Below are 27,715 nucleotides of genomic sequence, written 5' to 3' on the forward strand. Positions count from 1 at the left end.
GGAGATCCAACCAGTCCATCCTAAAGGAGATCAGCCCTGGGATTTCTTTGGAAGGAATGATGCTCAAGCTGAAACTCCAGTACTTTGGCCACCCTCAGGCAAAGAGTTGACTCATTGGAAAAGACTCTGATGCTGGGAGGGATTGGGGGCAGGAGGAGAAGGGGACGACAGAGGATGAGATGGCTGGATGGCATCACTGACTCGATGGACGTGAGTCTGGGTGAACTCCGGGAGTTTGTGATGGACAGGGAGGCCTGGCGTGCTGCGATTCATGGGGTCGAAAAGAGTCGGACACGACTGAGCAACTGATCTGATCTGATCTGATCTGATAGCCAACACTGGGAATAAATGATGACCTAGCCTGTGACAGGAACACCTATCATGTGCCAGGAGTTATATACGCATCAGGCCATCTGAGTCCCCACCCAACACCATCGTGGAACTATTACAGTCCCCATGTTTACAAAAGAGGACCCTGAAACGCAGGTTTACATGATAGTCAAGATGATAGTCCGCAACAGACGTGGGATTTGAACTCTGGAGAAGGAAATGGCAAGCCACTCCAGTTTTCTTGCCTGGAGAATCCCATGGACTGTAGCCTGCCAGGCTCCTCTGTCCATGGGGGTCTCAAGAGTTGGACATGACTTAGCGACTAAACCACTATCTCTAGCCACAAGCTTCTATCTTTCTGTTAGGCCCTCTGGGGACTTCTGTTATTGCTGAGAGATTCAGAAGCCAGATGGAGGGAGCAAGGAGACAGCTTTTAGTGGCTGTATGAGTCTGTCTGAACTGACTCACAGGGTTACCAACCACCCCAGCGCCCGGGACCCAGGGCTCCACCTGAAATTGGGGCTTTCAGCACCAAAGCACTAAACCAGTATGGCTCCCGGCAAACTGAGATGGTTGGCCTCCGGTGACTGAGGCTTTCCCGTGCTCTGTGGCTCCAAAACAAAACAAATGCATTTTCAGAATGCAAACATCAGCTGAAGGATAACGTTGATGGCTCCCACTCTGAATAGGAACACAGCTTGAGGCCTGTCCCCCAGCACAGCCCCCAAAGGCCCAGGCACCAGGGCAAAGACATCTTCTCTGTGTATCCCAGCTCCAGCCTAAGACCAAGAGTGGCCAGTCTGGGTGGAGCTGGGGCTTGAGGGGGCGGGCAGAAGAGCAGAGTGCTCAACACTGGAAGCTGATTGGACCCAGGTCTTGAGAAACAAATGCTCATCATCGTTGGGAGATTATTTGCCCACCTCACACACAGAACAGCCACAACCTCATAGACCATTTGGAGCAGTGGTACCCAACCTTTTTGTCACCAGGGATCAGTTTCATGGAAAACAATTTTTCCACGAACCAGGGGTCAGAGCAGGTGGTTTCAGTGTGATTTAAGCTCATTACATTTACGGGGCACTTTATTTCTACTATTATTACATCAGCTCCACCTCAGATCACCAGGCACTAGATCCCAGAGGTTGGGGACTCATGACTTGGAGGATCTTCTCAGAAGTTCCCCAAATGTTTAAGAATCCTGAATCCTGAGGGTCTCGCCCTCAGCTCTGCCTAGATCAAAGCGAGTCAAACAAAGGTCAGGGAAAGAGGGCTCCAGGCAGAGAGAACAGCCAGTATAAGAACCCCAAGGGAGAAGCATGCCTGACCCCTCTGGGTTCCACAGGGAAATCTGGGTGGGGATGATCTGGCTGGCCAGAGCAGTGCAAAAGGAAGACAGCGAGAGGAACGGGACTGGGGAGGTGGGGATTCTGCCACGGTGAGGGCTTCGGCTTTTATTCAACGATGAATCCAAATCATTAAGGCTTTGACGTAAATGAATTTGACACCGTTCACTTATATGATGGATTTGCTCATTTTTTACTTCTACCTCCCTCCTCTCCACCAAGGACCTGCAATCTATTTATGATTTTTATTATTATTACTTTCATTTCTGTTTCTCTCTCCGGGCCTATAGCCAGCGTTTTTAAATTTTTTATTTCTTTATTTATTATTTCTGGCTGCACAAGGCGTTGGTTGCTGCACTCGGCCTTCTTTCCAGCTGCGGTGAGTAGGGACTCCTCTCTAGCTGGGGTGTGCCGGCTTCTCGGGGCGGTGGCTCCTCGTGTTTCGGAGCACAGGCCCTAGGCACGCAGGTTTCAGTCACTGTGGTGCACGGGCTTAGTTGCCCCTGGGCAATCTTCCTGGACCAGGGATCGAACTCGTATCCCCTGCATTGGCAGGTGGATTCGTCACCGCTGGACCAGCAGGGAAGTCGCTTTAGCCAAGCTTTAGCCTTGTCTCTACTTTAGAATCACAGCCTTGGTCTTCCCTTCTCATCCAAACGTGCTGCCTGGTCCAGATCAGACTGCTTGTGCGTGCTTCCCAGCTCTTCCAAGTTGTCCCTCCTGACATGGTTCTCTGCCCTGGCCCCCTGGCCATCCATCAGTACCTCCTCTCTCCCCAGGGCCTTCACACCTACTGTTTCCCCCAGGCACACACCCTGGAATACACTTTGCATGTGTGCACAGTTGCTTCAGTTGTATCCGACTCATCAGGACACCATGGACGGTAGCCCACCAGACTCCTCTGTCCATGGGATTTTCCAGGCAAGAATACTGGAAGGCGTTTCCATGCCCTCCTCCAGGGGAACTTCCTGGCCAAGGGATTAAACCCTACTCTTTGCTTCCATCTTTATTCACTCATTTCCTCCTCTCCCTTCAGATCTCAGCTCAAACTTCTCTTCCTTGCAGACTCTTCCCTGCTCTCTCTAAATAAAATCTCCTGTTTAAATGCTCTCATAGTTCCACATTTTCCCCGTCAAAGCTCCTTTTACATGTGTTGTTTCAAATTTATTTGTATGATTTTTTTTTTAATTAATGTTTCTCTCCATCCACTGAAAACTCTATCAGGCTAGAGGCTACATCTGTTTTTGCTCCTTTCTAGCCCTTGGACTGCAAGCAGATCAAACTAGTCAATCCTAAAGGAAATCAACCCTGAACATTCACTAGAAGGATTGATGCTGAAGCTGAAGCTCCAGTACTTTAGCCACTTAATGTGAAGAGCTGACTCACTGGAAAAGATCCTGATGCTGGGAAAGATTGAGGGCAAAAAGAGAAGGGAGCAGCAGAGGATAAGATGGTTAGATGGCATCACTGACTCAGTGGACATGAATCTGAGCAAATTCCGGGAGATAGTGAAGGACAGGGGAGGCTGGTGCACTGCAGTCCATGGGGTCACAAATTGTTGGACATGACTTAGCAAGTGAACAACAGCAACAATAAAGCCCAGGCACCAAGACAATGCCTTGCACACTCGCGAGATTCGTAGTAAGTACTTGAATAACTGAATGAGGAAATGAATGAGTGCCCCCAGGCCTCCTGTGTATTGGCACCCTAGTGGGGACAAGGCTGGACCAGCTCAAGGCTCTTTGGAGGCCCTGTGGGTGTGGTCAGAGCCCTGAGCCAAGTGGGGAGGGGGCAGGGCTGAGAGGGGAAAGGATTCAAGCCCATAGAGCCCCCTTATCATATCAGGCACTTCACCCAGGTAATCTCATTTCTATTTCATGGCCACCACTTGAGTCGAGAATTATTATCCCATCTTACAGCTGAGCAAACTGAGGCTCAGGAAGTAAGTTTCTCTAGGTCATACTGTAAGCACATTTGTAGACAGTCTAAGTCTGTCTAATTCCAAAATCTGTGCTCTTTCTGCTCTGCTCCAACTGTCCTGGCCTGGGCAGTTTCTAACCTACCTCTGCCACCAGTTTCCTGTGTGACCTTAGGCAAATTACTGCCCTCTCTGAGCCTCATTTCTCCATATATAAAATACAGAGGCTGAAATAGATGTCTTTATGTCCTTTCCAGTTCTGAGATTTCTGAGACTTTAAAATTTTATGCTTCTACATTTATAAATTCACACAATGGGTGCTAAAGCACCTAGCTCAAGGGCAAGCACAGAGCAGCCTCTTCCTAAGTGTTCATTTCCTCCCTCCTATCCTCCCAATTCAAAGAATCTCTGCTCTGCAGCCCTCCCACGGCCACTTACCCTGTTCTGATTATTGCGGGAGCCCCAGAACACTGTGCCCGGCCTTTGGGGAAGACTCGCCAGCTCTGACATCCATGCCTCCAGCCTGCAGTCCTCGGACAGCCATTCCAGCTGGGCTCCCCAGAGAGGCCCACACCTCCCTGCACCCACTCCTTCCTGACTCCTGAAGGGGAATTTTGTGTCCAGCACTGTGGGGAGAGAGAAGGACATGCAGGAAAGGAACCCACACATCTTTAGTACCCTGTGCCAGGGACTAGGGGCTTCCCTAGTAGAGAATCCACTTGCAATGCAGGAGACCTAGGAGACGAGCTTGATCCCTGGGTCAGGAAGATACCCTGGCGGAGGGCATGGCAACCCACTCCAGCACTCCTGTCTAGAAAATCCCATGGACAGAGGAGCTGGGTGGGCTATGGTCCACAGGCTCTCAAAGAGTTGGACACAACTGAAACAATTAAGCAAGCAAGCAATCAGGGACTAGACCAGGCTCATCGAAACTCTGCAGAGTCTTTGTTCTCCCAATTTCACAAAAGGGAAGAAACTCAGGCTCAAAGGCTTAGGAAATTGCCCAAAATCACACATCCAGCCTGTGGCATAAGTGAGGCCCTACCTCTCCAACCCCAAGGCAGATACACTTTGCCAACCCCGGGGGATGCTGATGCCTCAGGCAAAGGTCCATTCTGTACCACCAGCTATTCCCTTGCAAGCACCCATTTTTTTTTTTTTAAATCATCTGTTTAACTTTGCATTTACAGCCCTAGTCACTTAAACTCATCAGTCTCTCTCTGGCTACCCACTCCTGCCTCTCCAGTGCCCCCTCCAAAGGACCAGACTACAAAATATTCATCTATTGTTCCCAGTGTTTCCAACTTCACCAAGGAAACAACTCAAGAGGTTGACTTCATCCCATCTAGGGGGAAGGGCCAGATCTGTGATGAATACAGTCCTCTCAATGGTACCAAGAAAGAAGGGTGAGCCTTCCTCCCCAGCTCACAGCTGCTGCCCTTAAGGGGTTTCCAGAAATCAACTCAGGTGAGACATGAATGTGAACATCACCAGGCAACATCACCAGGCAGCCCCAGATACGAGCAGGGCCCCAGCCAGGAAAGAATGGGCAAGGGAGGCCTGCATCGTTTAAAGGCTCCCCTGGAGGCTGTGCCCTGGAGGAGTGTGGAAGGATGGGTTAGGGGGAGGGGCTCTGTGGGAACAGCATCAGCTCTGCTCTGTGAAGCCGCCTAGTAAACTCTGCTGCTGCTACTGCTGCTAAGTCGCTTCAGTCGTGTCCAACTCTGTGCGACCCCAGAGATGGCAAGTGAGAGCAAAATCCCTGGCAGGCTGTCTCTGGCGCCCACTGGCTTTCTCTCACCTTGTTCTGCCCTTGCCTGGGATGGAAAAGGAGCCCCCCGGGATGAGGGGTTGGCCTACTCTCTCTCTTCAGGAAGGGCCTCAAGTGACCACGAGGTCAGGCAAACCCAGCCCAAGGTGACTAGAATCCTCACCAGTTCCCCTTAAACCTCAGCATGAAGCTCATGTCCCCAGGATGCCCTCCAGATCCCCAGAGGAGCGCACATCCCCCAGCTATGTGCTCATCATTTTCTGGACTTCTCCTCCATGCCTCTTATCATGGTTTCACTAATTACTCACAGAACTCAAATGCCCATCTCCCCCGAAGACTGTGAGTTTCATGGGCAGGGTGCCTGTCTGCCTAGTTCACGGTCTCCTCAGCACCTTCACCAGGTCTGACATGTACAAGGTGCTCAGTAAAAATCTATAGCATGAATGTTACCTACAGGGAGGAGCCTATGGCCTGGTGCAGACTGATGGGACCCAGCAGAAGCCAAGCCTCCCCACACCAGGCCCGAGATGGCCCCTCACTGGGCCAAACGAGAAAACTTAAGTGGGGACAACCACTGGCACATAGTAGGCTTGCAATTCCGGTTTGCTGACTCTATGCGGGAATCTAGAAAACCACCCATTCACGCCCCAGCTGTGGGGCCATTGTGAACGGCCACCCTGCCAGCTTTCAATCACTTAAACAGGGTTGTCATCACTCTCTGAGTGAGCATGAGGAGGGTGTGTGTAGTATGTGTGTGTGTGTGCATGTATGTGTGCTCAACCCTAAACTATTAAGAAACATAGAGTCTGTGCCAACTGATTTTCTCCCCCACATGTTACGTGTGAAGCACAGTGCAGGCACTTTTGTTTATGTTTATGTAATATGCCAACACATCCTCATCTGCTAGCTCAGGTGGTCCTGGCCAGTAGGCGTTATCACCACCATTTTACTGAGGAGGATGGTGGGGCCAGCTTTTAAGGCCATGCACTAAGCATACAGCTGAGTCTCAGCTCAAACCCAAGGCTCTGGCTCATGAGGCACTGGTCTGCCTCAGTCATGCTCCTTGTCACGCCAGAATCTCATCACCTGTGACCTACCCAGTCAAAGCCCTGTATCTCACATTGAGCCTGCTATGAGCTGGAGCAGAGGGTCTAGGCTGGCAGAGAGAAGGAGAAAAAAGTTAGCAAGCCATCCATAGCAACTTACCCCTAAACACACGTCTCCCTAGAGCAGGCAGCAAGCTGGGCTGAAAAGACCACTGATCCAGAGGGACACCGAACCAGATGGGTGACCCTTGGCAAGTTCTCTTACGCACGCTGAGCCTCACTTTCTTTCCTGGGTCTATGATGATGGCCAGATAAAGAGTGAGTGCTCCCAGAACGTAGTGAAAGGGTCCCCACTCTCCTGCGGACTTGTGCAGCTAACTCAAAAATCACAGGACTCAGAAGAGCCCTTTTCTTCCCGTGGTCTGCATGCTCGCTATGGGAGCTGGTCTCCTCCCTCCCAGCGGAATCCAGCCCCACTGTGGACGGGTGGCAGCTGGACTCTGTGCAGAAAGAAAGTGGGGGATGTTCCCCTAGTCCCCTGCCAGCAGCTAACTGCACCACCCAGAGCACAGCCCGCGAGTGCAGAGCTCTCTCCATCTTTTCTCCCTTCCAAAGCCAATGGAAACGACTCTGAAGAGTATTCCAGGAGACCAGACGTCCAGCTTGGAAAGGGCTTTTCCCAACAGTCTGGGCGTCTACAGGTGGTAGCATCCTCCCATCTCACTGCTGCTAACGGGATGCCTTCCTCTGGCCCCCAGGGAAAGCTGGGGAGTCCCACCAAGCTCTCTGGCTGTCCTCCGGGTCATACTAACGACGAGTGAGGAGCCCCCAGGGGACTGCCGCCCCACTGTGCATCTAGTCAGCTCCTCCCAGAGAGGGCTGGAGGGAGATGGGGCCATGAGACACGCTCCCATCAAGGCAACAGTGCAAAACCACCACTTCTGCTCAGGCCACAGGAGAGCATCAGACTTGAGCTCCCTAACCGCTGGTCTCTCCTGCTTGATGACTATCCCCCCCACTCAGAAAGGGCCCCTCGGTGGGAGCTCGCCAGCTCCAGCACCCAAATTAAGTGAGACCCGGCTGCCCTTAAATCTCCTTCTCCCCACCCCGCCCTGCTTAGTCAGAGCCAGGCAGTCCTACCACCGCTGGGCTGAACATTCCCTGAAGCCCACCACCTCCTCCGGACGCAGGGCGCCTGGGCGTCGGGAGCACACACTCCAGCATGGACAGCCCCCAGAGTCACAGAATAGCAGATCCGGAAGGGGCCTCGAAGACAATCTTATCTAACCTCCTCCTTGTATAAAATGAGGACGCCAAGATCCAGAGAAGCTAAGAGGCGTGTCGAAGGTCAAACACACGAGGCCCTGAGAACCACACAGCACATGGCCAGGCTTTCATTAAGCAGGCGGCTCGCTGACGGATTTAAGGACCACCAGAGAGGGCTCAGGACTGAGAACACACTCCTGTCACCACGAGGCCCTGGGTGCACGTGTGGAATCTCTCTGGGCTGCTTCTCTCAGCCCCTGACCTGGAGTTGAACTCACAACCCACACAGAGCAGGGCCTCACCTGAGAAAGGGTGGGGACAGCCCTGGACCCCCGGCTCAGCACAGGCCTGGGAATGGAGACTACTCAGAGACAAGGGACAGCGCAGTGAGAACCACATGAGGGACCTCTGGGTGTGGGCTCACTCCCCCTGCTCCATCTAGACTCCCTGAACCACCCTGGACTCAGCCCAGACAGAGGCCCTGCCACTTACAGCCTCAGGGTCCCCCGTGTCTGTCAGGACGGAGAGCCAGAGGACCACACGTGTAGCCCCAGGACATCACATCAGTCGGCTCACTCTGAGCCACCTCCCAGCCGCGGTGGCCGGTGGAGGCAGGGTGATGGCATTGCAGCTCTGCCACCCACTGCCCCTGCCATCACCCCGCCTCCCTGCCGGAAACCCACCTCCCCATCTCCGTGCCAGGCACCCCAGCCCTCCTGAAAGCTTTGTGGAAGTGAAAAAACAGCAGCCCAGAGAGACTCCAGGTATGCGCCCAGGGCCTCAGGGTGACAGGAGCTCGTTCTCAGTCCCGAGCCCTCCCCGGCGGTCCTTAAATCCGTCAACGCAGATAGTCTGGGTTTCCATAACAGCCGGGAGGTACCCGCAGTTTGCCAAACAAAGGTTTGGGTGGCGGGGAGCTGGGTTCAGGCGGCTCCTGTGAAGAGACTCTCAGGAGAGGGCAAGGTAGAGTTCAGGACACGGAGGCTCTTAGACCTCAGCGGTGCTTGTTCTGTCTCTGGAAGGCTAAAGAAAGAGCCCTCATCATCATAGGTGGACGCAGGCCACCCTAATTACCGTGTGTCCCCCTGGACAGACAGAGGCATCTGCCGTCCCTTCCTGGCTCTGTCGCTTCCGCCACTCTCTGAGCCCAGGTTCCTCTCCCTTGTAAAGTGAGACAGCGTCACAAAGTTGAGAGGCTCAGACGAGAGAGTGCATGAGAAAATTCTCTAATTGGGGGAAAAAAGCTAATATTCACCGTGAACACTTATGGATACTTTCTTCTAGAAAAGTCACAATACTCCTCTTGTTGTGTTAGTCACTCAATCCTGACTCTTCTCGACCCCAAGGGTTGCCATTCCCTTCTTCACCCAATAGTCCTATGTGCTTCGTATTATTACTATCCTGCAATGGCAACCCACTCCAGTACTCTTGCCTGGAAAATCCCATGGATGGAGGAGCCTCGTGGGCTGCTGTCCATGGGGCCACTAAGAGTCGGACACGACTGAGCGACTTCACTTTTACTTTTCTCTTTCATGCATTGGAGAAGGAAATGGCAACCCACTCCAGTGTTCTTGCCTGGAGAATCCCAGGGACGGGGGAGCATGGTGGGCTGCCGTCTATGGGGTCGCACAGAGTTGGACACAACTGAAGCGACTTAGCAGCAGCAGCAGCAGCCTGTCTAGCTAAGAAAAGTGAGATTCAGGGAGGTTCGATGATGTGCCGAAGGACACAAGCTTAGTTGTAGTAGATCCAGGGTCAGAACACAGAATGGCTCCAAAGCCAGTGACCCTTCTCCCAGCACCACACTAGCTCAACAAAAGAAGCAAACGGCACTTTTTAAAGAGGCAGGTGAGTCTTCAGATAAAAGGCCACCTCATGGAGCTGTCCCTACCATTCTTTGTGAGTTATGTGCTCAGTTGCTGTCATGCCCAGGGACTATAGCCCGCCAAGCTCCTCTATCCATGGGATTTCCCCGGCAAGAATACTGGAGTGGGTTGCTATTTCTTCCTTCAGGGGATCTTCCTGACCCAGGATGGAACCCATGTCTCTTGTGTCTCCTGCACTGGCAGGTGGGTTCTTTACCACTGTGCCACCTGGGAAGCCCGCCCCTACTGCTAGACTTGCCCATTCACCCTGGGAAGGCCATCGATCAAGCCAAAGCCATTGTCAACTCCCCATTGTCTTGGGAGACCCTACAACAGAAGGACACCCCAGGGCCAAGCCCTCACACTCCGTGCCTTGGCTGCTACGCGTCATACTTGTTGGTTTGGTGTTTCAATAGTGGTTCCAATGACCATCTCTGTGTGAATCAAGTCCATGGAAGGAAACACAGGATCACAGAACTTTGGGATGAGCGGGGCCTCTGAGAGCAAGTTCCAGCTCCTGGTTAGATGGCCGAAGTAACTGACATCCACAGGGCAGTCACATGTTGTAGGTCAACAGCAAGCCAGTGGCCAGTCTGGAGCAGAATCCTTGTTCTCCACATCCCAGCTGCTCTGGCATCAGCAGCTTCGTGGCCCCCGAGAGGGCCGGGTGTGGGCCTAGCCTCTGCTCTCCTGGCTTAGGGAGTGCAGGGATGGTAGGTAAGAGAGTCGCATCACAGCCGGGAGTGAAATTAGCTGGTTGGCCCCCTGCACTAAATCATAATCCTAAGTTCTATGCATTGAAAGATCAAGGCGTGAAACCAGCCTATTCCCCAACAGGGAGGCCTGGGAGGCTCTCCTGAGGCAGTGGTGGCCCCTTCTGACCCCCTGGCTGTGGTCAGAGGAGGCTGGACTTTTTAACCTAGTACAGTCTGCCCACCACCCACCCCCGACCGCCAGCCATCACCAGGACAGTACTGGAGCACCTTGACCTGGACAGTCTCATGTTTTGCCCCTCCAACTCCAGACCAACTGAGAGCTCACCTCCACTCAGCCCCCATCACTTGGCAGCCTCCCATCCTCCTCTTGCCTCTGTTGTTAACAATTGATTTCTACCTTTTTTTTTTTCTTTTCACTTCAGTGCATGCGCACGCATCTCTCAGTCCTTTGTGGGTCAACTTTGTCCTTCCTGGAGCTGCACAGTCCCTGGGGACACGCTCTGTGTCCCCATTTCTACCACAGCCCCTCCTGAAGTCTGCATGCAGACGGGAGCACACGGCTGTTTGTTCAGCACTTGTTGCTGTGCCAGTGACCTGTGGGAGGCCCAGGCCATGTCCTGGGGAAGGAAAGGCAAGGGAAAGGGGAGGCTGGATAAGCCACAAGCTGGACAGAAAACCAACTGAGCCCATCCTGGGGGGCAGACACTGTGCTCGCACTTTACAGACCCTCTCTCCACAGTTCTATGAGCTATGTTCTTCTATTTCCCTCTTTACAGATGGGGAAACTGAATCAGAGATGGTAAGCAACTTGTCTGTGTGTGCATGGTAAGTCACTGCAGTTGTGTCCGACTCTTTGCAACCCTATGAACTCTCTCTCTCCAGGCTCCTCTGTCCATGGGATTCTCCAGGAAAGAATACTGGAGATGGTTGCCATGCCCTCCTCCAGGGGATCTTCCCGACCCAGAGATCCAACCCTCTTATGTCTCCTGCATTGCCAGGCAGGTTCTTTACCACTAGTGCCACCTGGGAAGCCCACAGCAACTTGTCTAAATTCACCCGATTAGTAACTAGTAGAGTTAGACTTCTGATGTGGTTTTTTTCTGAAGCTAACCTGTACTCTGAACTTGTTGCAGCAAACTACTCAAGGGCAGTGACCTGATGGTCACATGTGTTCGTTCCATTTGTTTTTGATGCTGCGTCCTCAGTGCCCCATTTGTTTTTGATGCTGCGTCCTCAGTGCCGAGGACCATGCCAGGCACAGAGGAGCCACTCTAAGTATTTGCTGAATGAAGGAACAAAGGGTTGAATAGACCCCCTGCTGCCCATCCTGGTCAAGACAGTGAGGGCTTCTTCTGCCCCATTATTGGTTACTCTATTACCAGGAAGTCTGCACAACTGCTTGTTCCTCTCTCCACCCAGAAAAATACCCAATAAACTGAAGTGAAAGTGAAAGTCACGTTCCATTCTTTGGGACCCCATGGACTGTAGCCCCCCAGCCAGCCTCCTCTGTTCATGGAATTCTCCAGGCAAGAATACTGGAGTGGGTTGCCATGCCCTCCTCCAGGAGATCTTCCCGATCCAGTGACCGAACCCAGGTCTCCTGCATTGCAGGTGGATTCTTTACCTTCTTAGTCAGGAAAGCCTGTACAAACTAAGGATCCTGCAAAGGCCACGTGGCGGATGGCTGGGTTAACTAGGCTTGGGATGGGGCAGTGGGGGGCGGGTAGGAGCATAAACTGAACACAGAAGACTAGATGATGTGAGGGAGTTAAAAGGTTCTCAGTGCCCTGTGACCTGCTGACTCAGGACCACTCTCTGGCCCCTTTGGGTAGGGTCTCCTCCCTGTCCTCAGGCTCCCTCCTCCCCCCACAAGGCACCCCGCTGCCTGGCCTGAGCTGTACTGAAACTGGCCATGTTCCTACTGAGCAGAGAAAGTAACAGTTACGCCACCCTCCCCAGCCCCATCCAAACCCTCCGGAGTCTGCCCTGGGCCCTAGGGCTAGCGGCTTTTCTCCACATTCCAGCCAAAAATAATATGAGAGCGGAGCTGTTTGGTGGAGAACTTAATCTAATCTTCATTGCTTCAGTTTTAAAATATCCTGCCTGGTTTAGGGTTTCTTATTACACACTAAGATGTGTTTTTAGTGAGATAGGTCTTAGCAGAACCATCCTTCTTGTAATTAGAAACCCAGGCGGGCAGGGCTGGGGGGTGAGAGATCCAAGCCAAACAGCAGATCTCCCTCAAGACAACACTCTGGCAGCAAGCTCTTCCCCAGCTGCCCAGGGCTGGTTCCTCCTTCCTCCTGGGGGATCTGGACCGAGGAAAAGTCGAGCTCTGGTAGAAGGAGTGCCTTCCATCTCCCTCCACCCTCATTCTGTGTGTCCCAGCTCTTCCCCCATCAGACTGGAAACAGATGCTGCCTGTGACCACTGGAGAAGGATGTGCGGAGGGAAAAATTACCCCAAGAAGTCTCCCCCCACCCCCGGATGAGGGAGATTTAAAGGCAAAGCATTCCACTGCAGCCTGTCTCCAGTATCACTGGCTAGCTTTGAAAAATCAGGCGCCGGAACGGAAGGAGGTTCCAAGTGCAAATGCACTTTTGTGTAAGGGCCGGGTGTAACTTCTCAGGCTTTCTGGCCCAGAATCTGCTTTGATCTGCCAGCGTGGAAGCTGCTCAGCGAGGTTCAAGCTGCAGTTAGCTCCAGACCAGCGCCCACCCTGCTCCCCACCCCCACCCCCCACCCCCAACCCCAGCCTCTTCTTCCCAGTGACATAAAGAAAAGAGACAACATTTCTGATCGGTCAGATTCTGTGTTCATCTGATGGGTGAAAGCTACTCCAGGTGGCACTGGTGGGAATCAGTACCCTGGTTCCCCCAGTTCGGGGTTAATTGCCTTTCCAGGAAAAGTCCAGGTGGATTTTGGAATCACGGCAGGGATTTCAAATTCTAGGATATAAGAAAGGCAGGAGTTCAGTCCCTCCACCCAAGTCTAACTGGGAACTCCTGAGAGTTGTGGGGACCAGCTCTGGGGCTCGGCAGATCAAGAAAACACAAAGAAAGCAACTTTACTTCTCAGAAGTCTCCTCCCTCCAATTTCCTTTATTATTTAGAGTGAGGGATTAGGCAGCAGTCTTTCTCAGGGCCTAATGAGGAATTTGTGTGAGACATTCCACTTTGCAGACGAAGAAACCAAGACCTGGAAGCTTAGCTAGCTGACCCACTTTAGTCATGAAGCCAGACAGTCACAGGGCATAAAACTGCCAGGGCCCCAAGCTTCAGCCTAAACACCGCGCGGCACGCTGACCTGCCAGCCTCCATCACCTCCCTCCTCCCTTTCGCACCAGGCATTGTTGGTGCTCTTCAGTCGCACAGTTGTGCCCAGTTCTTTTTTGACCCCATGGACTGTAGTCCACCAGGCTCCTCTGTCCATGGAATTTTCCAGGCAAGAATACTGAAGTGGGTTGCCATTTCCTCTTCCAGGGGATCTTCCAGACCCAGGGATCAAACCCCGGTCTCCCGCATTGGCAGGCAGGTTCTTTTCCACTGAGCCACCAGGGAAGTCCCACCAGGTATTAGCTTTAATTAAATTAGCAGATCCTCATCGCAACAAGCCTGGCCATGCAGCCTGGACGGAGCCCAGCCAGTAAGGCTCCTCCTCCAAAATTCGGCTTCTCAGCCTAATTCAATCTTCAGTAAGTCACGGATCTCATCTGAAGTGTCATACAAAGCATGGTGTGTTGGCTAGAATCAAGGCTAACGGTGGCTCGTGATGATTTCATTCCCCACGTAACTTCCTCTGTGGCATCATTTTCATCCTCTCCCTACACTGATCTGCATTTTGTTTGATCCAGACACTCTGCTTCACATGCCGGCACCTCGGGCAATTGCATCACACATTTATATATATCTTACAGCATCGCTGTCCTGGTGCCGCACGGCACAGGAAAAAAGAAAAACTTATAACTGCATTTCTCACCTTCCTTGAACTAATTTAGAAAATGTGCTCCAAATTAAATAAATCGGGAACAAAAAGTTTGAAATTGAAGATAGAATTTCAGAAGAGGGGGAGGAGGCTAAATAAATAGCAAGGAAATCTTGCAACATGTTGGAAGCCTATAAATTTTATAGGTTGTTTCTTTAATAAAAACAAATTCAATTGCTAACAACACAGTATTATTAAGCCGCTAACATTTAAAAATCTAATTTGGTCTGCTCTGCTGCTGTTTCTGTTGCACATTGCATTCATCCAGGGTAAGGAAGTCAGGTTGATGGGTTTGGTTTGGTTTCTAAACCAGGCTAATAGAGAGCCCTTTAAAACCCAGCTTTTTTGCTTTCTAGGCATGCCTTGGTCCCTAATGAGTTACAGCCCCAGGTTGAAGATGGACATAGCAGAAAGAAATTTAACACACACTCTGGTACACCCATAAACATCAAGGCCAAGGAAGAGGAGGTATGTTTCCAGTTAAGCTAGAACTCCATGAATTCAGGATTCTCCACTCACAAGACAGTAATTCTCCTTATTTCATCACTAACTTACTTCAAATGTGTTTATACAATTTATTGCTACCGAACTTCCAGGCAACTGGTGTAGAGTTAATGAAACCCAGCTTGGAGAAGCTTTGGGCTTTGAACAACTAACCACAGTTTAAATGGTTATGACATGCGGTCAAAGCCGCAGGCCAGCCCCACTGCAGTTTCTGTGTTAGGACCTAGTCAAAAACCTTGTCATCTCACCTTTTGTGCCAAATAGATTGAGAAAAGGAAAAAAGCCCAGGAAAACAGCCTTCCATGTGTCTTCTCAAGGTTCCCAGCCTTCCTCCCTGACATTTTAACACATCTATCTCCCTGAATGCCAGGCAAAGCCCCTCCCCCAGTCCCAAGTAAATATTTTAGTTGCAGTTTGAATGGGCAGCCAGTTGAAATCCTGAAATCCAGTTTGAGTTTAATTGAACAAGGTCAGGCCTACATAAAGCAATGCGGAGAGGGGGGTGTCAGGGGGAGGCACCCCGCCACATTTGCAGTCAGACTCAGTGCAAGTCCAAAAGGCAAGACAGGAATGTACAGATGGCGCTGGACTGGAAAAGAAGTGAGCTCCTCTTGCCGAATGACTTGGACATTGATTTTTATTAATCCTCATTGTCATACGGCGTCCTCCCCCCAAGCTCTGTCCATGTGAAAACTCCAGGAGGCTCCCTCTTTCTAAACAGGCCCATTTTGGAAGAGTAAAGGGGAGGTGCTGGACTTGCCAGGGCCGCACAATAAAAGCCCTTTTTGAAAGCAGCACTTTCATTAACTTAAAGCAATCTATGGACTTAAAAGCAGAGAGCTGTAAACTCGCAGAAAGGATCATAAAACAGCCAGTCTCAAGTTGGGTACACTTCAGTGCAATTTGCACGAGGCATTTTACTGTGAGCGGTGGCCGGGCCCATCTCCCTCCGGTAACCCCCTGCCCCTTATTCTGAACAGCATCCCTTTCTCTCGGCTTTCATGCTTTTCGCGCTCACAAAGGGGGAGGCGGTGACCGGGGAGTCTCCGTGGGGTCACGGCTCCCTCCCGCCCTCGGGCTCTCCGCGGGAGAGAGGGCGCCTGAATTCCAAGCCTGCAAAACAACAGCCTCGGAGCTCCGCCGCCGGGCGGCCGCCGCGCCCCGGGGCCGCCGCGGCCACTCGTGGGTCGCGCGCCTTCTGCGTCCCGGAAGCGCCTTCTGGCTGCCCGGGAGAGGGGCGCGGTGTGTGCAGAGTGCTGGGACAGTGGGTTTGAGATGGCAAAGGAGAAATTTCAAATCTTCCTCCTGTTCACTTCCCAACTCTGCTTCTCCAGTGGCCCAAGGGGTAATCTCCGTTCCTAGTCGGGACTTCTCTTCCCCCTCCCCGGCCCCACCAAGCTAGGCCAGAGCCAAGAGGGGTGCAGCTTGAGTGGGCGATCAGAGACAGGAGACCCTCCCTACCTTCCGCCCACCAAGGTCCTGAAGCCTCGGGAAGGCCAGAATGCAGGGCACGCGGTCGGGCTAGGGACCAGGACTTTGCGTAATAGAGCTTGTGTTTGGACACCATCATTTTCTTAAATTTGAAGAGGAGGAGATAGTCTAAATCTGCTTCAGATGTGAAGCTTTCGGTTTCCACTAGTTGGAAAACATTTCAACACGCTGGAGGAGTACTGGGGCAAAGGGTTAAGGGCAGAGGACCCCAAGTTCCCCCCCTTTCTCAAGCGGATCGTCACACGGGCGGCCCGGCGTGTGGGCTTCCGGACGAGGCCGAGGGGAAGTGCAGACAGAACCTGCGGGTCAACAGCTGGCGGCTCCGGTCCGGGCGCTTGAGTTCGAGCCCAGCATGCCCTCCGCCGCAGCCCGGACTCCCCAGGCCTGGAGCGAGGCCTTACTGCTAGCGCCCCCCGCGCAGGCCGCGGCCCCTGCGAGCCACGGCACCCACCCCGCCGCGCTGCACCCGCAGACTCCAAGTGGCTTCCGGAGCCCGCCGAGCCGCCAAGGTCCCTATCCATCCCTGGCCCTGCGAGGCTACCCTGTCGCTTCGCCCAGAACACCCCTTCGAATTGTCCGCTTCCCGGAATCTTTCTCCAAGGACCCGGTCCTGCGCTCCTCAAGTCCTTTCCTCCAGATCCTCTTTCGGGGATAAGCGGCAGGAATTTGGGGCTCGCCGGCCATGGCGCCCATCAACTACTTTCATTGCCTACCTAATCGTTTTTCAACCCACTGAGAGTGGGGACTCCCGGGCGCGACCCTCCCCAAATTCCAATAGTTTTAACTCCCCACCCCGCCTCCAAAAAAAGCCGTGAACCCGTGGCTAAACCTTAAAAAACGCCACCAGTTCCTCCGATTCCAGCCTCAGATGTAAGCCCAGGCCCCTAACTCCAGCCTTCCGGCTCCCTGCTTTGACCGGTGTGCAGATTCGATCGGCGGCCCTTAGATCCGGCTTCTGAAAACAGCTTGGATCCTAAAAACCCGAACTCTAACCTCGTCCCGAAGCCCAGCCCTCATTCAGGGCTGATGCACAACCACCGCCCACCCCTCGCCCTACTCCCAGTCCTAGCCCCTGGTCTCCACACAGCGCCGGAACCTCGGGTTCTCCCCTGAGAGCCCCCGGAAAAGGCGGCCCGCGTGGCTCGTTTCTTCCTCTGGATCTGGAGTCGGGAAAGCCCCGCACGCCTCACCCGAAAGAAACGCAAACTTTGCGCAGCAGACTCGGGACCCTGCCCCATCCCCCTCGGCTCTCTCTCTTTGAGCGCTTTCCGACCCCACCTCTTACGAACTCGTGCCCTAGTTCTTAAGCCAGGAGGGCTTCCAATTCCCGAATCTCGCCTAGGGCCCCTACGCCTCCCCACACCTCGCCAAAGACTCCCAACAATCCTTGGAAAGCTAGTAACGCTACAAATTAACGGCTCCTCCCGCGTTAGGGTCCCCGAGCCTGGCCCCTGCGATCCCGGCTTCCCTGATCCACAGCTCGTGCTCCGCTGTCCCCACGGATCCGCCTGCAAACCCTCACTCGTCCCGGCTCCCCAGGCCGGGCAGGACGCGGCCGCGGCTCCCGGACTCCAGCCACCCGGCTCGAGTCTGGGGCTGCTCCGGCTTCCAGCCGCTCGAAGGCAGCTCCAAGCTGTTGGCGCCAAGGAAGCGCCGGCCCGAAGGGCGCCCGAAGCCGGGAGAAAGAAAGCGAACCTGGAGCCGGCCCGCCGATCTCAGCCTCCCCCGCGGAGCGCCCAGCCCGGAGCTCCCGGCACCGGGGCTCCGCCGGCCCGCGCGCGAGTCCCTACTCGGGTCCCCGGCGCACCCAGAGCGCAGCTCCCCGCCCGCCCGCTACGGTGTCTTAGGCCCGCGGGGGTCCGAGTCCGCAGCCCCGCTCCTCGCACTCGTGGACAATGCACGCCCCGCCAAGGGCCCGAGCGGGGCGAGGCGGCCGGGCGGCGGGGCTGCGCGCTGGCCGGGCCCGGGCGCGGGCGGGCCGCCTCCTTCCCGGGCCTCAACGCCGCTCGCGCTGCTTCGCTCCGCGCTCTCCCGGCGCTTCCCCAGCTCCTCTGCACGCTCCCGCCGTCCCTCGCTGCTCCCTGCCTCCCTCCTCCCTGCTGCCTCCCTCTCTCTCCTCCCTGCTGCCTCCCTCTCTCCCTCTCTCCTCCTTGCCCTGTCGCAATGAATAATACTCTGGCTTGGGGACTGGAATAAAACACACGCGCTCTGAGGCAGCCGCCCGCAGCAGCAGCACCCGCCGCCGCCGCGCCGCCGCCGCCTGCAAAAGCGTCTCTGACATGGAAATGAATGACAGCTTACCTGATGCCAATCTTCATCAGACTGACACCGGCGTGACAACACAGCCTATACTTCCCAGCACTGCTCGGGACGTCAGCGGCACAGGGACCCGCCCCCCGGAGCCCCCCCCCCTCCACACACCTCCCCTCTCCCCACTCCCCCTTTCTCCCCACCCCCCCCATCACCCCCACCCACTCCCGGCCCCGGCCGCTTCCAAGTCGGAGCAGCCGCCGGAGTGTCTCCCTCTGCTGGAGACTTTTCTAAGACGTCTAAGCCGGCTCCGGCTGCCGGGAGAAAACCTCAGAGTGAGAAGTGGCCTCCGACGGAAGAACGCAGCCGACCCCCCACCCCCTGCCCTCCAGGAACTCGGGGATACTACCTGCAACCCAGGCCAAGTCCCCCTCGGCAGACAACCGAGGCGGGGCTTCCAGACAACTTGAGTTCAGCGGGGTGGAGATGCGGGGAAATTTTCTTCTGTGGACCCTGAGAGCACTCCCCAGAAATTATGAAACTTAAGACTGGCAAGAAATCCTTCCCCCTACCCCCACTCCTCTCCCAGCTCCACCCCATTGCTGCCTGGCTGGCCTCATTTTTATGATTGCATTTGAATAATTCTCATTACCCTGGCCCCAGAAAAGGTGCTCAGATGACACTCTGGTTAGTTATTCCTGTTCTCAAGAGCTCCTTCTGCTCTGGGCTTCCTGGGGCGGTTGGTTCTTCCAGGGGAAGACTGTTAGCAGGTGGGGCAGAGGGAGAGATAAAAAGGTGTGGGGGCTTTGTCAGTAAAACACCTCTTTGCAAATGCGAGGCAGGCCTGTTTTAAGCCTCTTCCTATTTTCATTCTAAAAAGTGGCAGAGTTCTGGGGATCGGTGAGGTGGTGTAAAAGGAGAGGCCAGCTGGACTGTTACAGCCTGGGACTGACTACTGGGGTGGCTTCCTCTGCTTCTGGGAGGAAATTCAACAGGAGGAGTACCACACAAGCATATGTGGTCAGACATGTGCCTTCTTTCATTCCACCAAGATTACAGTCCTACTAAGTGAGTGTCAGGTGGAGGCTTGCTTGCTTCCACAACTTAGCACGTGGCCCTCTGTGTAAGGGACAAGAGAACCCCACTTCCCCTATGAAATTTGCTTCTTGCTCTCTGGAGAGGAGCCATTTCAGCCACTGTCAGGCAGCGATTGATCCTCTGACCCCAGACCAGGCAGGGGGCCTGGATAAAGCCTAGACAAAAGACACGGATGTAAGTGAGGAAAGCAGAAAGTGAAACCCAAGCAGCCCAGGTTTTCAGGTAAAGAAGCTGACCCAAGAAGCTGAAGGCTGCCCCTTCGCTCTTTCCAGGCCTCTGGGTCATTCCTTGTCTGCCTCCTTCCTGGCCAAGAATGAGAGCCATTAGCTACTGCTCAGAGGAGGCAATTGAATCTTTTTTTTTTTTTTACATCACAACCCAGATATAGCAAATACTGTTTATACAGATCCTCCCAGTGCCCGCCCCCACCCTCACCCCACCCCACCTCCCACCACATTCCACTTCCAAAGTCGCTTGTGGAAGATACTTCACTGGAGCCCCCATCATAGACAGAATTGAATCCTCTCAGCTTCTCATAGACTCTCCAAAGACCTCACTAGGTGTATTTATGTCACCCCAGCTTGATCTGTGGTCAGAAACTCTGGCTGCTGACAGTATAATCGCACTTATATATTATACATTGATAATAATATAATAATAATGAACACACTTGCCCTTTTTATGTAGTACAGAAGCAGCCAGATTCTCCAACTCAGAGGCTGGAGGTCAGGCTGCCATAAACTCTCAGAGGGAAGCCCAGTTCAGATCCAGGAAGGGGAGGGAAGATCCACTAGCCCCTGGATCCCTGGAGGGAGGGTTTTCTCTCTTTCCCAGGGCTCCCAGTGAGCTGCTGTAGCTTGCAGAGTCAGAGGGAAGAATCAGGCTGCATGTAAATACTTAACCCCATCAGAGAGGTGTCACTGAGCCGTAAATAGTGCTGCAGGCAACGGCCATGCATCACTGACTCACACTTGTCACACCCCTCATTTTCTGAAATCTAGTTCCTTGCCCATCTCTCTCTCTCGGTACAGGAGATCCATTGCCATGAGCTATTTTGGAGTCTACTTAAATACTGTGATTTCTACACTAATATTCTTTTGAGGCTTTAAAATGCACATTGTAATTTTAAATAAAGATATCTTACTTTGACTATTTTGTAATTTGCAGAAGTTTTAAAATGATTATCTAAATGTAACTGTTCTGGGACTTCCCTGGCAGTCCAGTGGTTAAGAATCCGCCTGCCAGTGTGGGGACACAGATTTGATCCCTAGTCCAGAAACTAGGATCCCACATGCCACACAGCAAGTAAGCCCATTCGCCATAACTACTGAGCCCAGGCTCTAGAGCCTGAGAGCCGCAACTACCGAAGCCCATGCACCGATGCTTACAAGAGAAGCCAATGCAGTGAGAAGCCTGTGCACCGCCGCTAGAGAGTAACCCCCACTCACTGCACGTAGAGAAAGCCCATGCACAGCAACGAAGACCCAGCACAGCCAAAAAAAAAAATTTTTTTAATGTGACCATTCTTATAATCATTCAAAGCAAATGTTTGTCCTGTACCCAAGCTCAGCTGTGTGCTAGAGCTAAGGATAAAGGGCAGAAACAAAGAAATTCAAATAACAGCTCCTGTCCTCAAGAAGCTTCCATTCTTGTTGAAGAAGGCAAAGTCCCAATAGAGAAAACATTAAAAAATAATAATACAAGAATCCAACAGATGACACAGCTCACAAAAAAATTAATGAACAAGTGAATCGACAATATGTCAAATTCCATAAACTCCATTTCTAAATGTTGGCTTTGTCAGTGAGTAGAGAAGGAATAAAGTAGGAATGAAGTCTGTAGAATTCATTTCAGATACCCACCATCTCTCCCCCATCATCCTTCTGAGGATGAAGAAGGGGGTAGAGAGGGGCACGTATGTCACTTAAGTCACCAACACATCAGCATTAGAACCAACAGGAGTTCCTACCACTCTTGCCATCTTTCTTCAGTGCTGGAGTTCATCAGGCGTGGTTCTGGGCCATGTTCTCAATCTATCTGCGCTTAATCCATCTTTAGCAGAAGAAGCTAACAGCAACCTAAGTCGTCCCTTCTGAGCCCTTGTGCTTATGCTCAGTCACTCAGTCATGTCCGACTCTTTGCGACCCTATGGACTGTAGCCCACCAGGCTCCTCTGTCCAAGGGATTTCCCAGGCAAGAATACTGGAGTGGGTTGCCATTTCCTTCTCCAGGGCATCTTCCCAATCCAGCAATCAAACCTCTGTCTCCTGCAGTGGCAGGCGGATTCTTTACCACTGAGCCACCTAGGAAGCCCTCTTCTGAGTCTTAGACATGTCTAATCAGTGGCCTAACTGAATCCTGTCTATGCTGCTGTCTATATCACCTTGTAAATTAAAGACTTGTCTGTATTAGTCTGCTTGGGGTACCATAACAAAATACCACAGACTAAGAGGCCTAAACAACAGACAGTTATTTTCTCATGGTTCTGGAGACTGGAAGTCCAAGGTCAAGGTGCCAACGAGGATTAGTTCCTGATGAGACCTCTTTTCCTGGCTAGAAGATGGCACCTTCTTGCTGTGTCCTCTCGTGGCCTTTCCATTGTGTACGCCAGACAGCAGAATGCCCTCTGGTGTCTCTTCCTCTTCTTATAAGGGCACCAGTTGTATTGGATTAGGGGCCCACCCTTATGACCTCATTTAAGTTTAATCACCTTAAAGCCCATCTTCAAATACAGCCACAGTGGGAGTTAGAGCTTCAACACATGGATTTAGGAGGGACACAATTCAGTCCGGAACACTGTCCACGTGCTTGTTTCCTTTATTCTCAACATAAAGACTGTGAGTTCTTTGAGCATGGGGACAGTATCTTATTTCATCTTAGAATCCTTAGAACCTAGTACTGTGCTCAGTCAAAAAACAAAAAAACATTGTAGAAATACTCGTTGAATTGAATGGAATGGAATTTCTTTCTCTGTCATTGTCCCAGTCCAGTTTAGGGACTTATCACCAATCACCTCGAGTATTTTGATGATTTTCTAACTGGTCTCATTACTCCAACATGTCCAATACTTCCCCTATACTGTCACCAAAATGTTCTTTCTAAAACAAAGGTTGGCTCACACATTGGCTTCCCCTCAAAATCCTCAATCACTTTTCACTGCTTATAATATTTAGCCTAAAATGTTTATTGAGCCTTGTAATAAAAAGGATGGCTTTCAGTGCCACATTCCCTACCTCCTCCTCCTCCTCTGGCCCTGGCCACCTTTCAGCTCATCTCCTGTATTCTTGCATACACCTCCCAACTCCAGCTTCAGTGGTTCCAAGTGCTGCCCATGGACTTCCTGCATGACAATCCCCTGGGAAACCTCTTTATAATTCAGGGTTCCTGGTTCCAGCCCTGGAGGAAGCTGGTCTGGAGAAGGGCCTGGGAATCCGTCTTGTTAAAACTACTGCATGAAGAGAATGAGAAGACAAGCCACACACTGAGAGAAAATATTTGCAAAGACATGATAAGGGACTGTTATCCAAAATATATTAAAAATTCTTAAAATTCAACATGAATAAAACAAACAACCTGATTAGAAAATGGCAGAAGACCTGAACAGACACCTCACTAAAGAAGGTATACAGACAGCAAGTAAGCATATGAAAAGATGCTCAACATCATATGTCATCAGGCACACGCAAATTAAAACAAGATACCACTGAACAGTTATTAGAATGGCCAGAATCTGGAACGTGACAACATCAAATGCTGGTGAGGATGCAGAGAAACAGGAACTCTCCTTCATTGCTGATGGGGATGCAAAACGGTGCAGCCACTTCGGAAGATGGTTTGATAGTTTCTTACAAAACTACGCATGGATCTTACTGTAAGATCCAGCAACTACACTCCTTGGTGTTTACCCGGATAAACTGAAAACTTACATTCCCGCAAAAATCTGCTCACAGATGTTTGTTTCCAGCAGATTTATTCATAGTTGGCAAGCCTCAGATGCAACCAGGATGTCTTTCGGTAGGTGAATAAACTGTGGTACATCCAGACAGTGGAATAATATTCAGCACTAGAAAAGGAATAAACCATCAAGCCTTGAGAAAACATGGAGGAAACTTAAATGCATATTACTAAATGAAAGAAACCAACCTGAAAAGGTTACACACTGAATGATTCCAACTGTATGATTTTCTGGAAAAGGCAAAACTGTTTAGACAGTAAAAGGATCAGTGGTTGCTAGGGCTGATGACTACTGGAAAAACCATAGCTTTGACTAGACAGACCTCTCTTTCTAGAGAGGGGGAAAGGATATGAATAGGTAGAGAACAGAGGATTTTTAGGGCAGCCAAATACTTTGTATGGTATTATAATGATGATATGTGTATGATATATGATCCTATTTGTATGATACTATAATGAAACAGCTCCTTGGAAGAAAAGCTACGACCAACCTAGGCAGCATATTAAAATGCAGAGACATTACTTTGCCAACAAAGGTCTGTCTAGTCAAAGCTATGGTTTTTCCAGTGGTCATGTATGGATGTGAGAGCTATACCATAAAGAAAACTGAGTGCTGCAGAATTGATGCTTTTAAACTGTGGTGTTGGAGAAGACTCTTGAGAGTCCTCTGGACTGCAAGGAGATCAAACTGATCAATCCTAAAGGAAATCAGTCCTGAATATTCATTGGAAGGACTGGTGCTGAAGCTCCAATACTTTGGCCACCTGATGCAAAGAACTGACTCATTGGAAAAGACCCTGATGCTGGGCAAGATTGAAGGCAGGAGGAGAAGGGGATGACAGAGGATGAGATGGTTGGATGGCATCACCAACTTGATGGACATGGGTTTGCTGTTGGACAGGGAAGCCTGGCATGCTATAGTCCATGGGGTTGCAAATGGTCAGACACAAATGAGCGACTGAACTGAACTGATAGTGATGACTGCTTGTCCATTACACATTTATGTACAATGACAGAGTGAACAACGACACTCTGTACACTGTATGGATGTGAGAGCTGTACCATAAAGAAAGCTGAGTGCTGAAGAATTGATGCTTTTGAACTGTGGTGTTGGAGAAGACTCTTGAGAGTCCCCTGGACTGCAAGGAGATCAAAGTGGTCAATCCTAAAGGAAATCAGTCCTGTACATCCCACAGAATGTACAACGAAAGAGTGAACCCTGTTGCTGACTACAGACTCCGAGTGATGATGTGGCAATGCAGGTTCATCAGTTATAAGAAAAGTTCCACTCTGATGCGAGATGTTGATAATGAGGGAAGCAGTTCATGTTGGGGCGGAAAGCCGAGAATATAGGAGAAATCCCCATCCTTTGTGTTCAGTTTTGCCATGAACCCCAAACTGCTCTAAAATATAAAGTTTCTTAATGTTTTAAAAAGTCACTGTGATGGAGAGGTTTGGGCACTTTCATCCCAGCCACCCTGGGCACTCATGGATGTGAAAACACTCCACGTGCACCCAACACTTTCCATACTTGCTCAGCTTGACTTTTTATTCTTACCCTACCTTCCAAAATTGTAACTGCTGTCAAGACTTCACTGAAATATCACCTCTTTTCAAAACTTCCTTGGTTCTTCCAGCAGACAGCACTCACTTTGGAATCGCAGGGACCTGACTCAAATCTCCACCCTATCACGAAATAGCCAGGTGTCTGGGAGACTCCTGATGCTCTCCAAGTCTCCGTTTCTGCCCTTGTGAAATGAGGATGATGATAATATCCCACTAGTGAGCCCATGGAGATGAAAGGACGTACTGAAGGCGAGGAGCTCAGCACAGTCCCTGGCACACGGGAGGCTCCCTAATAAGCAGAGCCATTAGATTTAATGGCCCTTTCCCAGGGTTTCCATGGCACTTGCCCATGCCTTTATTATAGAGCTTCTTTAATTGGCCTGAGGATGGGAGATAGCATTTATTGAGAATGCTGCAACAGGCTCTGAGGGCTGAAAACACAGATAATGGGAGCAAGGGAAAGCGGAAAACGGTGCTTACTCTTTACCTAAGGCCCTTTCCTAACCCTGGAACCAGGTGGGACAGTGGTGCTCTGGCAGTCAGCGCCAAGTGAGAAGAGTCTGCTTCTGATTAAATGCCTGAAGGCACGTTCCCTCAGAGACTGGGGCTGGGGACCAGAGCAGTGAAAAATCAGACTCTATAACTCATCTGAAAGGCAGAGCTCCAGGACGGTGCTCTGAGCTGCAAGAGGGGACGTCGAGGCCCCTCAGACTCTGATTCTTTTTTTTTTTCTTTTACCCTGAGAAAGCCTCTCTGGGTATTCCGTTGCGTTCCACTCCCGCCCTCTGAAGCACGGGGGCTGCAGCCTGTCCTCTGGGCACAGACAGGCAGCTAATTGGGTCATGTCTCTAACCGGCTTCCCTAATAGAGGAGCAATATGGTCCCCAAGGCCTTTCAGAAAACCCATCCTTCTTATGGTGCCGACATACGTTTGGGGGGATTCTTTAAGCACCATCTCCCGCCCATGCCTTACTTCTGCCAACCCCCACTCCCAACACACACACACACACAAACACACACATGAACACACACACGAATATATAAGCTCTCAAGGGAGCTGCCAGGCCTTAGCTCCAGATGAGGGACTCCGCCGGAAACAGGAAAAAGTTTAGAGTGATTCTGCACTTTGTTCCAGGTGCTAGCAAGAAGTAGGCAGTGTCACAGCCGGTCTGAAAGAACGGAGGAAGAGGACTATTGGGAGAGAGGATATTGAGACTGGAACATGCTGAGATGATTGCCAGAAAGAGCCACTTGTGGGAGGGGATACATGTATACATACGGCTGATTCATGTGGTTGTACAGCAGAAACTAACACAACATTGTAAAGCAAGTGTCTTCCAATTAAAAAAATTGATATTTAATGGATTAAAAAATCAGTCATTTGTGGGAAATGGCATCCCAAGAATTTAGCCGCCAAAATTTGAGGAAGAAAGATGTAAAGCTGTGCTTACCCACCTGGCAGCCACTGGCCACTAGAAGCTGCTGAGCACTGGTGTGCAAATTGAGATGTGCTGTAAGCGTAATGCCCATAATAGATCTAGAAGACAGTATACAAAAGAGTGCAAAGTATTTATTAATAATTAGCTTATATGTATGAGATAATGCAGGCTTCCCTGGTGGCTCAGCAGTAAAGAACCCACCTGCCAATGCAGGAGATCCAGGTTCCACCCCTGGGTCAGGAAAATTCCCTAGAGAAGGAAATGGCAAACCGCTCCAGTATTCTTGCCTGGGAAACCCCATTGACAGAGGAGCCCAGTGGGCTATAGTTCATGGGGTCACAAGAGTCAGACACGACTTAGCAGCTAAACAAAAACAACAATAAGATACTGAGATGATAGTCTTCTAAATACATTGAATTAAACAGAATAGGTTACTAAAACTATTTTCACCTGTTTCTTTTACCTTTTTAATGTGGCTACTGGAAAATTTTAAATTATTATGTGACTTGCCTTCGATTTTTATTAAAGCCTCTTGTCTGGGCTTTGGATTTGCCCTGGTGTAACTGTGTCTGGATGCTGAAACTTTTATCATTGATCACGTATCACTCTGGTAGCTGAGGGGTGATGGGGTGAGGGGAGGCCAGCAGGACATCCAGTGCCTCCTCCCTCAGACTTCAGATCCCCCCTCCTCTGCCCCCAGGGTTATATGGAGTATTTGAAATATCCCCCTCCAAAACCAAGACCTCTTCTCCTATCTGTAAGGAGGGACCCAGCCCCCATATCCTTTTCAACCACCTTATCAGCATCACAGTCGTCACCCTCTCACCACCCTCTCCCTCAGCTCCATCCCCATCCTCACCACAGTCATCATCACCGCCCTGCATCCTTCCTCCTGTCCAGTGGACCATGTACTCCCCATCTCCAGGGATGAACTCGATCTGTATTTGTTGCCCCTGATGCTGCAGCCAACCTCTAGGCCCTCCTGAACAGAAGGGCTGGATGCCCAACTTCATTCTGGTGGCTGGGACCTACAGCAGCCTGATGGCAGGGCTCTGAGAACCAAGGAACAACTCTGGGAAGGGGAGAGGGCCACAGCCCCAGCAGAAGCTGATCATGTCTTATCACTTCATAGGAGGAGGGTGCAGAAGAGTGGTCTAATGAGAAAAGAAGATAT

At 51.4% G+C, this 27,715-nt stretch overlaps 1 protein-coding gene across 3 annotated transcripts in view; it reads right to left on the reverse strand.

Annotated features, from left to right (window-relative positions):
* Window positions 1-18,994, reverse strand: part of PKNOX2 (PBX/knotted 1 homeobox 2) — a 298,614-nt gene extending 279,620 nt beyond the window's left edge. Inside the window, exon 1 of one of the 3 annotated variants that reach the window (XM_027532932.1) lies at window positions 18,536-18,631. The gene's annotated coding sequence lies outside the window, so the exon portion shown is untranslated. Of the gene's footprint in view, window positions 1-18,535; window positions 18,632-18,893 lie in introns of those variants that run through there. The other 2 variants (XM_027532934.1, XM_027532931.1) reach the window with 2 other exon arrangements.
* Between the last annotated feature and the right edge of the window lie 8,721 nt (window positions 18,995-27,715).

Source organism: Bos indicus x Bos taurus, chromosome 29 (genome assembly GCF_003369695.1).
Source record: "Bos indicus x Bos taurus breed Angus x Brahman F1 hybrid chromosome 29, Bos_hybrid_MaternalHap_v2.0, whole genome shotgun sequence".
NCBI classification, from domain to species: Eukaryota; Metazoa; Chordata; class Mammalia; order Artiodactyla; family Bovidae; genus Bos; species Bos indicus x Bos taurus.